Here is a 15,662-nt window from a genome sequence, read left to right on the forward strand (position 1 = left end):
CTCAAAAAAAAAAAAAAAAAAGATTCAGGGTTGAGATGGGTACAAAGGATACCTCCAGTGGCCGGATGGAACTGCCAAGCAGCATCATGGGATACAAACTCATGGAATGAAAGACATGCCAATGTTATCTTCTGTTTCATGGAAAATCTTGAGCCAATCTGGCCTGGGAGCAGTTTGCCTCCCACCTAATAGCATGTCTGCTTATGTAGATCTATTTTTAGACAGTTATGAAATAATACATCTATAGGTACATCTTATTTTTATTTAGTAAATAATTACTCATAGTGAATGTTGAGGTTTTTCTTGCTTTTTACTATGTGTAATCCTGGCACATGCTTCCATGACTATTTCCTCAGGCCAGATTTGGAGCAGTAGAATTACTAGATCACTGCTATTAACAAACTGCCTTTCAAGTAGCTTGGAACAATTTCTTTTCTCATCAGCAATGTTTAAGATTGTTTCTACTAGATGCAGTGGCACATGCCTGTAATCCCAGCAGCGCAGGAGGCTGAGACAGGAGGATCTCAAGTTCAAAGCCAGCCTCAACAACAGCAAGACATTAAGCAACTCAGTGAGACCCTTTCTCTAAACAAAATACAAAATAGGACTGGGGATGTGGCTTAGTGGTCAAGTGCCCCTGAGTTCAATCCCTGGTACCAAAAAAAAAATTGTTTCCACTGATAATCTGCAGCACTTTTTTTAGTTCTCCAATTAGATAAGCAAATTTATACTTGTCTCGAATTTGAGAGTGAAGGAAACTGTTTTTTAAGATCATGTGAAGTCATATAACAGAGATGTTATTTGTTAATACCCCCAGACCTCGAAATCCTCTATTTCATCTCTTTATTTCTCCTGTAATATAAATTCTAGATCCTATAATTCCAATTTAATATTTTAAGACCATATTGAATTGGGGGACTTGCAGATAAACCACTGTTAAATTATCATTGAAATTTTTAGAAAAAAAGACCAAAAATAAAAATTTGAATATTGTTTTGTTTATGAGCTAATTTGGACAGTATCACCAAATCTGTCTTACGTGTTTTGTTTTCAGTGAATGATGCAAGTATTTTACTCAAGAAAGGAGTTTTTTGTTGTTGTTGTTGTTATTGTTGTTGTTTTGGAAAGTCCTCCCTCTGTAAAATAGCATTGACAGCTTCTTTAGTCTTATCTTTTAACATACCTGTTCTTTAGAGCTAGAAATGACTAATCATGTTATCACATGTCCTAGATCATATCCCTATTATTTTACCTCTTACTGCTCTAAAGAATCACTCATCCCTATTTCAATCCTTGTTACAAAACATAATCTGGGATTATCTACTTTTCTACCAAATGTAAAATAATTTTTAAGGGAGTTCTTTGCATCCTTTATCTTCCAGGCTTAGCAGCCTTGTAAAATAATTCTTATATAACAAACGAATTTCTGGAAGTCTAACTTGGTTAAGACAACACAATTGTAAACCAAAGATCATCCTTTTGTCCATATTAAACTCACCAAGTAAATAAATGATCTTCTATTTGGTTCTGCTTGGATTTTTATGTCCAAAGGTAACAGCTACTTCCAAGGGCTGAACCTGATGTGTGAAATTCCTTATTTCATAAGATGTAAAATTTAGTGAGGAAATATTAAATTTTTGTCATAATTGGGTTTTTTGTTCATAGTCTTTCTTATCATTTCACAATAGAAAAATTAAACTTTATGATCACTTTTTCAGGAGTATTTTGACAGAAAATAGAGGACTAAAAATAATAATTTCCTTGAAGATATAATTGTTAATCATTGTTAATTATTCTTATTACCATTAACATTTACTTAATAATAGGCATAACAACCAAATGCACTGAAAGATCCTTGATTGGTTCTGGGACTTAAAAAATTAAAAAGCTGGGCTGGGTACGTAGTTCAGTGGCAGAGCACTTTCCTAGCATGTTCAGGGTCCTGGGTTCAATTCCCAACACCAAATATACAAATAAATATTAAAAAATAAAAACTTCTAAAGAACATATGGCTAATTGGAGAAATTGAATGTGAGTCATATGTTAGATAATAGTATTGTATTGATATTAAATTGCCTTGGTGTCACAATTGTGCTGTGATTATGAAATAGACTGCCCTTATTCTTAGGAGATATATACTCAAGAATTTAGAGGTGACATGTGTCCTACAGTCAACAATATACTCTGAAATGGTTCAGAGAAAAAAAAAACTGAGAAAGACATACAGAAAGAGAGAGTAAATGTGGCAAAATGATACAACTGATTAATCTACATAATCGAAATTTAGGTGTTCATTGTACTATCCTTTCAATTTTTATATAGGTTTATAACTTTGAAGAATAAAAATGCAGGGGTCAATGAATACAGGGACAATATCTTATATACCTAAAATAACAATTATATATGTATTTGGAAATGTTTTGGTGACTTTATGTAAGTATTTCAAACATCACTTTGCTCTAGATAATAAGTAGTGCACTACTCTTGTAAATCTTCAAAATCATCAGCATGATATGGATGTTTAACACATATTTCAAATACTCTTTACTCTTACAAGCTTTTCAAGCTATGAAACAATTGCCTTACACTAAATTATGCAAGGAATGTTATATAAAAAATCAGTATGCATATTCTGACTAAACAAGGTCTATATGCAAGCATATATTCAAGAAGCATGTGCACAAAGCAAAAGAATGCTTCAGCAGGTCTAAAGATATTTCTAACAAAAGTCTTAATATCCTAAAGCAGGCTTTTCCTAAATCACCCAGATGGCAATTTGAAAAGCATCATCATTACAGATCAGATTCACTTTGAATATATGTTGGAACATAGAACAACACTATCAAAGCTTGGTGAACTGAATAATTGAGAGTGAAATCCAACTAGAATGCATTGTGATTGTGTTTGTCTCTATAACTCATTGCTATAACTGAATTCAAGAGCCACGTTGTCACTGCAAAATCCTACTTAAGTTTTTAGGCCTTCTGTTAAAAATGTGGAAACTAAACTGGCACAGCAACCAGTAAGAGGACTGAATAAATTATACAACAAAGAATTTGATCAGACCAGTCAAAAAATTTCAAGTTAATTTTTTTAAATGTCACACAAGGAGATAAGAAAAGAAAGTGTTTAGCTGAATTCTTTTTTATTGTCCAAGCCCATTCAACGCTTGCTTCAACTCCTACTCACCTCTGATTTGGTGAGCTTTAAAAATATTTTAGATGAACTCTGACAATAAAGGGTTAAGAAAGTGAGAAGAGAAATGGAAGGAAATGTTACCAGAATCCCGTTGCCTCCTTTTTCTTACCTTCACTAGCCAGTCTGCTACTTTGGTCCTGCAGAAACACAATGATTGTCCCAATAGAAATGAACAAGCCAGCCAACACTCTTTCCAGAACGTTTGCAAGTCTTTGACTGATGAGACTGAGAAAATAAGCTGCTCATTTCATTGCAGTTCTTTTTATAACTGATCCTATGGAAAAAGAGTTGTTTTTGCACAAGTCTGATTTGTACAAAGAAGCAGTGGGAAGTCCCAGGAAATGGGGGGTGGGTAATAACTGACGAACCCACATCGAGCCACAGAATGCACAGAATGGTGTTTCTTCCCCTTTTTCGAAAAATGAAACCTATCTATGAAACTGTCTCTTGCTAAAAAAAAAAAAAAAAAAAAAAAAAAAAAAGTTTATTTCTATGCATTATGCAAGCACCCTATCAACACAATTAATTTGTCTTTCTACGATAACTAATTCTCGGGGAACCCTCTACTGAAATTCAACCAACGCCATTTATGACTTTAGAAATTTCTCAGTTTTATCACTAATTTATATTTTTAAGAAGTATTATTTATCAATCATGTTTATAATTCTAAAAATGCAATGAAAAAAAATTTCTCTTTCCAATTACCTAAAGTTAAAATTTTGTGGGCAAGGTTGTGGAGAAACGGACACTCCCATCCACTATTAGTGAGATTGTAAACATATTTAGAGAGCAATGTTTCAGTATCAGTCAAAATTTATTCCTTTTAAATGCAACTATTTCATTTCTATAAATTTATCTTAGCTATATATACATACTTGTGCACAAACATGTATATGAACATATATTTGTCACAGCATTGTTTGAAAAAGTAAATGACCCCCCCCATCCTCTCCCTGTGGAGACCGAAACAACCCTTTGCACATAATCACAGTATGTATTTACAGCAGCCCAGCGAGCTGTGCTTGAAGGGCTTTGAACCTGGCTGGCCAGGGAAGCAGAATGGGTGGATAGAGCTGTTTTTCCTTCTGGGCTGTTCTTCATCTGTCCCTGCCCTTTTCATGCCCCACCCCACTACCAACAAAAGTATATTTTTCACTGTCCATTGTTTATGTTTGAATAAACAATTTATAGTGACAATAAAAAAGAAAATGAAGATGACTGAGAAAAAAAATGTTATCCATAAGTATGATATTGGCTAAATAAGTAAGAATGTGGAATATTATGCAATTGTTAGAGTGAGGTAGATTTATGTCTACTGATAGAAAAGGATATCTAAGATACATTCTTTAGCAAGAAATTATGTTCCAACTTGTGTTTTTAAAGGAATACACACACACACACACACACACACACACACACACACATACACACACACATACATACATACACACACAAATTATTTGCTTACTAGAATATTTCTATTTCTGTATGGATACACACACACAAAAAAATTAGAAACAAGCAATAGCCTTTCTAGAATGAGGTTACTTTTCATTCTCTACCCCTTTGAAATTTTTATCTTGTATATTCCTGTCCATTTTATAAACTTTTATTTTAGTCTTATTTAAATTTATTTGATTTTACAGTCCAAATATATTATAATCTGTCTTTTCTAGATGACAGACAAGTCTATCTGCAAATGAATCAGTTCTTCTTGCCCCAAAACAGAAAATTAAAGTTTTCAAAAGCCCTTAGTTGGTTTACCCTGTTTCAACTTAACTGACAAAGAATAACCCTGCTCAAATGATAACCATTTCATCATCTTTTTCTACCATAGACCAAAGCTATTTTCCAAATCCTTAATTGGTGACCATTTCCACTTAGTGAGTTTGATTGTTTTGTTTACCTTTGTTCAATGGCTTATCATAAAAACTCACTTTTAAAATTATACTAGCATTTTTATTAGAGTCTTTCATAATTTTCTGCACTATGTCATGGATATAGATCCAATTGAAAAGGCAGTTTACATATGAGCCATAATAAGGACAGTTATCAACTAGTTTCAAATCTGACTTGATCTGCTATAAGAAACACAGACTCATAGACTCAGGGGTAGGCTCAGTGGCAGTGCAATACTATAAAATCTGACCTGGGATGTCTCCAGGCTTTAGTAGGTCATCAAGGATTTAGTTGTGATCAAGAGATCATAGAAACTTCAAGGCCAAACATTATTTAATTTCACCTTTGTGTAGGTCCAACCACAATCATGTGGATACCCTAGAGTGAGTCCTACCTAACTCCAGAAACACACTTTGGTGAATTCCCCAAGAACTCACTTGGCAATGCCATGAAATAACCAATGAGGGGTGATTCCACCCCACTGCAGGTTTGCTTAAGTCACATGTATTAAATGAAGAATTTGATAACACTCACTCTTGATTTTGTCTCTTAAATTGAAAATCATCCTTGCCAGGAAAAAGTTTTCTGTAATAAAATAGTTGGCATATGAGAAGTTAGCTTACATCTCTCTTTGTATAAAAGCTGAGCATAAGAAATTGGTTTGTGGGCTGGAGATGTGGCTCAAGCGGTAACACGCTCGCCTGGCATGCGCGGGGCGCTGGGTTCGATCCTCAGCACCACATAAAATAAAATAAAGAGGTTGTGTCCACCGAAAACTGAAAAATAAATATAAAAAAAAAAGAAATTGGTTTTGAACTGCTTTCCTTTGTTGACTATAATAAAGTAGGATGGAAATTTCCTCAATAGCTGAAATCTTATAATATGGGTTTCCATTAATCTGCTATATTGCCTTGATTTCTGTTTCTCTAAATGGATATTATTACTATTACCCAATTACCTCTGCCAGTGTAAAAAATATCTTCTATGCAATTTCCATCATATCATCCACATCTAGCTCACTCTATAGTGGCTACCCTATATTTACTTCTAAATGTTCTAACACTAGTTGATTTTGTGTCATTGCACACTGCTAGTTATTCTCCTTCCTCCCCACTTTCTCCTTTCTAATCTCTTTCATTAGTTTCACATCAACCATCTATTTCCTAGAACTAAGGTTTCTTGCCTGTCTTTTTTTTATCTTATTTTAAATATCTTATCTTGGTGAACTCATCACTTGCAACACCTTCCACTATCTTCTCTGTGTGACCTGTATTGTATATCTGTATCTCTAGGCCTGATTGTTTTTCTCTTATGATCACAAAAAGCTTGTTTATGGGCATTTGCCTACTTTAATCATCTGTCTCAAAGGTCACATTCTCACTCATCTTTTTTTTTTTTTTTTTTTAAGATAGAGTGAGAGTGGGAGGGAGAGAGAGAGAGAGAGAATTTTTAATATTTATTTTGTAGTTTACGGCGGACACAACATCTTTGTTTTGTATGTGGTGCTGAGGATCGAACCCGGGCCGCACGCATGCCAGGAGAGCACGCTACCGCTTGAGCCACATCCCCAGGCCCTCACTCATCTTTTTTTTAATATTTATTTTTTAGTTGTAGTTGGACACAATACCTTTATTTATTTATTTTTATGTGGTGCTGAGGATAAAACCCAGGGCCTCACACTTGCTAGGCAAGTGCTCTACCACTGAGCCACAACCCCAGCCCACATCCTCATTCATCTTTTTTTTTTTAATATTTATTTTTTAGTTTTTGGTGGACACAACATCTTTGTTTGTATGTGGTGCTGAGGATCGTACCCGGGCCGCACGCATGCCAGGCAAGCGCGCTACCGCTTGAGCCACATCCCCAGCCCCCTCATTCATCTTTATGGCAAGACCTAAACTCAAATTCCTACCTTGAATTCCTCTCTAATTTAACTTCATCCTTGATTTCTACAATTAGTCACCAATGCCTGCCAATTTGATACAATAGACCAGAGTCATTTATAATTGGATTTTCTTTGCACCTCTAAGAAAAGTAAACAAAACAACAACAAATAAATCAATAGTGCCCATATGACAGTACATAAAAAAACCCTTTTTCATAATAATGCATAATATAACATCTTTAAAAACACAATTCACCAGAAATAGCAGTGCATGCCTGTAAACCCAGCTACTCAGGAGGTTGAGAGTGAAGGCCAGCCTGGATAACTTAGCAAGACCCTGCCTCAAAATTTAAAAAATGGGTGTGGGTGGGGATGTAGCTCAGTGACAGAGTACTTGCCTGGCATATATGAGGCCCTGGGTTCCATCCCCATTACCATAAAAACAAAACCTGTAATCCTATCTACACAAATTCATTTTTCATAGTTTATCTTAATAATTACTTTTTCTGCAGATATAATTATAATATTCTACATAAGTTTTTAATGTACTTTCTCTGCAAAAGATTAATTTTAGTTGGCATTCTATAAAATTAACATGAACATATTAGAATTTAGAAACATGTTACATATCCCATAGAGTTAAATTAATATGACATTTAAAAATTCTTAGTTATACTCCAGTAGGTTTAATTTATACCAAAGAAATCCATGAGGTAAGCTCCAGGGCAGTACTGCTTATCTTGAGGACGGAATGACAGATTATAATTGCTTTATTAAGTACAACATTCTGAATTCCTATGAAGCTGTAATAGCTTGTTGTGCACTAGAGATTTTGTTATTTAGGATATAATTGATTGTAATGTATACTGTTTGCTCTTGAATAATTCCCATTTTCCACCTCAGAAAGATTTTCATTTCAGTATCAAATAATATGATTACTGCATTTGTAAAATTTCTGAAGCATTTTGAAATGCTTTCAGTTGAAAAATGATTTGAAAATGAAATATGATAAAAATTGAAAGGCAAATTGAATTTAATCCTATATATCTCATTTTAAAGCCATGTATAGTACACAGAATAGCTCATCCTTGTTGGCTATTACTCTTTAGTTGGCATCAATCAAAGGTAGCAAAGAAAGTACCAGAATGCTTAAGGAATTAACAATCCCACAAATACTTGGGTTTCTGCTTTCTAATTGTCATCCTTTGATTTTTTTATGGACACTGTCTACCTTAATGATCTAGTAAACATTGCTAACACCAAATTCAAATCTGTATCATTAACTCTAATTAAAGTAAACTGGAAACTGTAGCAAAACTATTTGTTTTAAGCCCATTTTAACAAACTTCTGCTCTGTCTTTCATAGTTCTTATATTTTCCTCTGTTGATCTCTTATTCCTTCCCTCAATCCGATTTTCAGATCTTGAACATGGAGACATTTGCTTCTTCAAGCTAAGATAATGTCTTATTTCATCTACCTAAATTGATTTTGAAGAGAATATTATTCTGTTCTCTGGTTGAACAACTTAGGATTTCCATTTAACTGATAATGTTTACTTACCTATTTTTTAAAATATTTTTTAGTTGTAGATGAACACCTTTATTTTATTTATTTATTTTTATTTAGTGCTTAGGATCTAACCCAGTGCCTCACACACGCTAGGTGAGCACTCTACCACTGAGCCAAAATCCCTACTTACCTATTTTTTGAGGCTCACACAAATGAGTATTTGCATGAATACTGCTTTGGCCTCATATTAATTTACTTCTGTTAAGACTAGGAGACAAAATACTCAGCCAAATTTATAAAGAATCTTAATTCTCATGCATTGATTTTTATCCTAAACCGTAGTCTGGCAGTGGTTTTATTGTTTGGTTTGGTTTATTTATTTTTTTATTTGGTTGGTTGGTTTTGTTTTGTTTTGTGTTGGGTTTTTGGTTTGCCTTTCAGACTTTTGAAAGGAGGGAAAGAAAAGGAAGGTCAAATCTGTTGGTATCTGTTTTTGTTGGGGTCTCTCTAAAGGACTGAACTAAATGAAAAGGCTAGATTGACCCAATAGATTAAAATTGTATTTTTAGATAGAATATAAATTCCATTTTCTTTAATGTCCTTGCCTGCACAGTTTTAGATAATCTGAACTATAAAGGACGAGCATAGTAAATTTTGAAATCCAAAAGTGATAGTGGCCTCTCTCTTTCAACCTGTTTAGGACAGTGGCTTTGGAGAGCAAAGTTAACTAGCAGTTTGAATATTACTCTACAACCAGACATATATATATATATATATATTTAGTTGTAGTTGACACAATATCTTTATTTTATTTATTTATTTATATATGGTGCTGAGAATTGAACCCAGGGCCTCTTTGCATGTGCTAGGCGAGCGCTCTACTGCTGAGCCACAACCCCAGCCCTACAACCAGACTTCTAATGAGAATTTTAGCTTCTGTCATCAAGTAGGTGATAGAAGTTCGCAGACTCTAGATTGTGCAGTTTGGGTAATTGCATGCATGCATGCATGCATGTGTGGTGCTTGGGATCAAACTACAGGTCTCACGTATGCTAAGCAAGGCTCTACCACTGTACCACACCCCCAGACCTAGGATAGGTTTCTTAAGGCAGAGAAACAACAAGCTCCAAAGCCAAGCAGGGATTTTTACACCTGAAAGAAAGTTCCAGATTTTCAAAACTGACATTCTCTTTGGAATGGTTCTTCTGACTTTTTCCCCTTGCTTATTTTTATCATGCCATAGCACTGGTTCATGTTGATGAAGGCAGCCAGAGACATGTGAGGTCTACGGATGAGAAACTGAAACTTTGGTCCAGAGCATTTTTTCTCAAAGCAATGGAGAAGTGAAAATAGTGCCTGTGAGCTCTTCCCCCCGCCCCTCCCTTAGTAGTGGGGATTGAAGCTGGAGGCGGTCCATCACTGAGCTTCTGAGCTACATACCCGCCCTTTTTATTTTTTATTTTAAGACAAAGTCTTACTAAATTGCTGAGGTTGACCTTGAACTTACAATCCTCCTACTCAGCCTTCTGAGCAGCTGAGATTACAGGTGTGTGCCCTGGCACTCATCTTGTGATTTCTTAAATTTCCATAGTTCCTCCCTTCTGGGACAGAAAGTTTTCATCTCTGTCTTCAGTAGACCACATCCTCCTTAAAATCCTGTCCCTCTTTGAGTAAAACTCAAGCACATATGCGTATTAAATTATAGGTCCAAGAGCTAACGTTGTCTAAGCAACTTCTTTCTATTTCTAGTTCCTGCATTTATAAAAACAAAGCAATTTCTATTGTTTGTACCTCTTTTCCTTAACTCCTAGGGACAAGAAGAAAGATGTTTAAGGCTCATAAAAATGGGATAACTCTCAACATAATATTTTTCAAGATAACTTTTATTATTGTGTCCACCCAAAATTAAAAAAATAAATATTTATTTTTAAAATAAAATTTTACATTTATGTGGTTCTGAGAATGGAACCCAGTGCCTCATGCATGCTAGGCTAGCACTCTACCACTGAGCCACAACCCCAGCCCCTGTTTTCTGCATCTTTCTTGGAGGAATTACTATGATGCATATGATGATCAATCCTTTCTTTTGAAGGCTTATTATTAGAAATTCCAACTAAGTAATAAGATTAGATTAGAATTAAATGAAGGAGACATAAGAGCTCATTGCACACATATCATGCCAAATTGATTCACAGGTCTCTTGGCTTTTCTTCAAGGTCTTTTAGATTTTAGGTATTTTTGCCACAAACAAGAAAAAAATAAAGAAAGAGAAAGAAAGAGAAAAGATAACTCTTGTGGATGATGAGTATGTTAATTTGCTTAATTGTAATAATCATTTAACTATGCATATGTCTTTCAAAATAAGTATACTAAAATATCCAGGTATAAATAAGTGCAATAAAATGGCTTTTTAATATATTGCTTCTCAAACTTTGACATGCACATAAATTACCCAGGAATCCTATGAAAAATCAAATTAGTAGATCTGGAATAGAGCCTAATATTCTAAATTTATTCAGTCTCCTAGAGGATGACAATACTGCTTATTTACAGAGGACCACATTTATTTATGCTGCTTATCTAAGAAGGCACTTGTTTTCTGCATTTTTATATAAATATTTATTTTTTAGTTTTAGTGGACACAATATCTTTATTTTACATTTATGTGGTTCTGAGGGTCGAACCCAGTGACTCATGCATGCTAGGTGACCACTCTACCACTGAGCCACAACCCTAGCCCCTGTTTTGTGCATCTTAACATGAATCTTTATAAATAGCATAAGTTTTTATTTGCATAATGTCTGCTATATGGTATAATACAAACTTAAAGTTTTGACTTATGTAATTTAATCCACAAAATATCCCTAAAAGTAACAATGATTATTTCAAAAATTAAAGTTTGGGCAGGGCGCGGAAGCACACACATGTAATCCCAGTGGCCTGGGAGGTTGAGGCAGGAAGATCAGGTGTTCAAAACCAGCCTCAGAGAGATCCTGTCTCTAAATAAAATATAAAATAGGCCTGGGGATGTGGCTCAGTGGTGGAGTGCCTCTGAGTTCAATCCCTGGTACCAAAAAAAAAAAAAAAAAAGAAGAAGAAGAAGAAGAAAGAAAAATTAAAGTTTGGTTTCCAAATAAGTTATTATTTGCCCAAGGTCACACATCATTTAGGTGCCAGGGATTTAGACCCAGGTATTTACTGACTCTAAAGCTAGAGCATCATATATAATATGGTCTATGTGTTATATACAAGGTCTTGAACACAGCATTTTGAGGGAGAAATGATGAACAGTTTCAACCTATCAGGATCAATAGTATAATAGCAGAAATTGGACAAATACATGAGATGATAAATTACAGTTTTTAAAAATTATTGTGCAAATACCAAAGATGAAGCATAGACTATTGAGTTAAAAGTAATAAAATAGGAAAAGAAAGTTAATAATACATTTCTGTAAAATTACTTTGGATTAGATTTAATTAATTTCTGTTGTGTTAAAATATAAAAATATTTCCAATAGAATTTAAAATTTGGTACTGGATTATTAAGAGATATAAAGCCTATTTCAGAAGCTTAGGAAAGAAAGTTCTTATTCATGGAGAGGTAGGAGAATTGAGGACACCTCCAAAGAAAAGCTGGGACGTTGATGAGTGAAGAGAAGGTTATAAACAAAGGTATATGAGGAGTGGTATTTTGTGGAAATGGAATGAACCCATTGGGCACAGCAGAGAATTTCATAATTTGCAGAGTGTATCAGTTACCAGTTGCTGCATAACAAAATATTCCCAAACTCTGCGTTTTTATATAGCCATTTATTTAGCTCACAATCCTGTAGGTAGCTTTTTCTGGTCTGCACCAGGCCTTGTTCACTTCTCTGTAGTCAATCAGAATGTCAGATGAGGAATAACTGGACCCAAGTGGCCTCATTCACATAGCCAGTGACTGACTAGCACAATGAAGGAGAACAGGGCATTTGTTCTTGAACAAGTGATAAAAGCACCAAGAAACCAGGCCCCCACTTGTATTAAAATTGTTAACATCCCATTGATGTTCAAAAGATTGTACCTCTTTTATTTCTGTACCCAGGATTGAACCCAGGGGTGCTTAACCACTGAACCACATTCCCAGCCCTTTTTATCTTTTTATCTTGAGATATTGTTTCTCTAAATTGTGTAGGGCCTCACTAAGTTGCTGAGGCTGACTTTGAACTTATGATTCTTCTGCTTCAGCCTCCTGAGCCACTGGGATTACAGGTGTACACCACTGCACCCAGAAAAATTCTACCTGTTTTTTATTGTTGTTCTGGGGATGGAACCCAGGACCTTGCACATGCTAAGCATATGCTCTACCCCAGAGTTACATTCCCAGCCCAGATTACATCTCTTGATGTAATCAAGAGTACAGAATTGTGGGCATTCTAACAACTTCCATTTATAAATAATAGGGAAGAGGAACTTGAACAAAGAGTGAAGTTCTGAGAGTTGGGGGCGGAGGAGAAGGAAAGATAAACATCTCTGAGGTCATTTCAAGATCTCTACTTATAAAATAAAAATTCTTGTCAAAATTTAAACTTGCAATTTTAAAATAATTTCTATTAATTATCTGCTCATGATTTTTTAAAAATATAATACTATAGAACTCTAAAGGAAAAAAAAACCTTCCCCCCAACCCCCTCATTATCACTCTCAAAAGGAAAACATTGTTTCCAATATTATGTTTATTTTTTCTGGTAAAATAAGGTTTTTCTTTTTGTTTTTTTAAAGAGAGAGAGTATTTATTTTTTAGTTTTCGGCGGACACAACATCTTTGTTTTGTATGTGGTGCTGAGGATCGAACCCAGGCCGCACGCATGCCTGGCAAGCGCGCTACCGCTTGAGCCACATCCCCAGCCCCTAAGGTTTTTCTTATAGATTTTAACAAATTCTCAATGTGAACCTCATTGAATACAAGTTATATTAAAGAAATGTTCCATATAGAATTATTAATATTTTGTACCTTTTTAACATTGAGATCTAGACTTGATCACTATCATAATCAATCCAAAATATACTTATTGAGCATTTATTATGACCAGGCATTAGACATTTACTGTATAAAAACTATTTAGGTTCAATTCCCATCTCCAAAGGGTTTGTAGTTGAGTAACTTCTATATATCTCTAACCAGGAAAAAAAATGACTGTTGTGCAGCAGACAGGAAATTGCTACTTAATACTGACTACCTTCTTCCTGTTTTAGCATGAGAGAAAAAGTCAGAATTTAAGGATATATTCTCTTCAGTCAAGTTTCACTTCTCCACTGTGATTCTCATAAACCACTGATTAGTTGCTTTCCAAGGTAATCCATTTAAAACTCTCCCTTTACCTATTTGCTTTCTTACAATTCATAAGGAAATGACACTGTCTTTACAAAACTTTTATTCTAAGTATGAAATGAACAAAACAAGAAAAACTGGTTCTTGCTGGTTCTCTGACAAGTATCCCTCTAAACACTTGAGCTAAGGAGTCATATACAGAAGTTGCTCATCCAAGTTAAATTTGTAAAATGCCTTCCACAAAACTGTGTGAAACTTGAATAGCCTGAAAGAAGAGTCCCTCCACAGAAAAACAGTACCTTGTCAAAGTACTCTTTCTTCCTTTAAGTTTTATGTTGTTGTTGTTGTTGTTCATGTTTTTTTTGTTTGTTTTGCGGGTGCCTGAGTGTGTGTGTGTGTGTGTGTGTGTGTGTGTGTTGTTTTGTTTTCTTTTCTTTGTTTTTTTTTGGGGGGGCGGTGGGTACTGGAGATTGAACCCAGGGGCACTTAACCACTGAGCCACATCCCCAGCCCTTTTTATTTTTTTTATTTAGAGACAGGGCCTCACTAAATTACTGAGGACCTCATTAAGTTGCCCAGACTCACCTCAAATTTAGAATCCTTCTGTCTCAGCCTCCTGAGTTGCTGGGATTACAGTCGTACACCACCATGCCTGGCTCCTATAAGCTTTAAAGTCATTTCTGCAGCAAAATCTCATTAACAAGTAGTGCCCCAGTGAAAGCTTTAAGGTGTATAGTACTCTTTTTTTAAAAATTTTTTTTTAGTTGTTGATGGACCTTTATTTTATTTATTTATTTGTATGTGGTGCTGAGAATCAAACCCAGTGCCTCACACATGCTAGGCAAGCACACTACCAGTGAGCCACAATCCCAGCCCGGGTGTATAGAAATTTTGAGGATTAAATTTAGTTGAATAATTCCTTTGTTAGTAACTAACCCCTTAGCAAGCCGGCCATTAATATTGAGGAGCATGGGGAGAGAATGGTACAACACTTCCAAAAGTTGCCTCATTTTAAGAATCACCTGAAATACTTATTAAATATGCAGATGTTTAGGCCTTTCTCCTGGAGATTTGGTTTACTGTATTTGCACCTGGGATTGCTACAAATAACAACTGTCTTCCATGATTCTTTATGATAGCACAAGTTTGAAAAACACTACAATAGGGCTATAGTTTTCAAACCTGGATGTATAGAGTATCACTTGGTGGGTTTTAAAATGTACATAGTATACATATTAATGCTCAGGTTCCCAACCCAGAGATTCCAGTTTAACTTATCTGAGGTGGGTCTAGATACTAGTTATTTTTTAAAAGCTTTCCAATTCATTTCATTTTGTTGTTGTTGTTTGGTACCAGGGATTGAACCTAGGAGTGCTTAACAACTGAGCAAGATCCCCAGCCCAGCCCTTTTTTTTTTTTTTTTTTTTTTTTTAGAGACAGGGTATTGATAAATGGCTTAGGGCTTCTCTAAGTTGCTGAGGCTGGCTTTGAATTTGCAATCCTCCTGTCTCAGCCTCTCAAGTAGCTGGCATTACAGGCATGTCCCACCATGTCCAGCAAGATCCCATAGATTGGATGCAGAAATTATTTTTAAAAACTAGTGAGAAAATATCATTTTCTGTTTTTAGAAATCTCTTTAATGTCTGGCTTATAATAAATTGCTAGATTTTGCATTTGATCAATTGGAATATGTTGTTTTGGTTAAAAACTTCAATTTGAACATTGTAAAGAAAATCCAGCCCCCCACCCCAGAGACATACAATTAGAAAAGAGAAAGATATTTCAATATTTTCAGATAATTGTGAATATTCTTTTTTCTTTTCTTTTATTTATTTATTTATTTATTTATTTATTTAT

General features: G+C 34.9%; 1 protein-coding gene across 1 annotated transcript in view; it reads right to left on the minus strand.

The window, feature by feature from the left end:
- Tasl (TLR adaptor interacting with endolysosomal SLC15A4) overlaps nt 1-3,550 on the minus strand; it is a 19,042-nt gene extending 15,492 nt beyond the window's left edge. Inside the window, exon 1 of the mRNA XM_015488097.2 lies at nt 3,308-3,550. The gene's annotated coding sequence lies outside the window, so the exon portion shown is untranslated. The remainder of the gene's footprint in view (nt 1-3,307) is intronic.
- Nucleotides 3,551-15,662: the final 12,112 nt, after the last annotated feature.

The sequence above is a fragment of the Marmota marmota genome, unplaced genomic scaffold (assembly GCF_001458135.2).
Source record: "Marmota marmota marmota unplaced genomic scaffold, marMar, whole genome shotgun sequence".
Classification (NCBI taxonomy): Eukaryota; Metazoa; Chordata; class Mammalia; order Rodentia; family Sciuridae; genus Marmota; species Marmota marmota.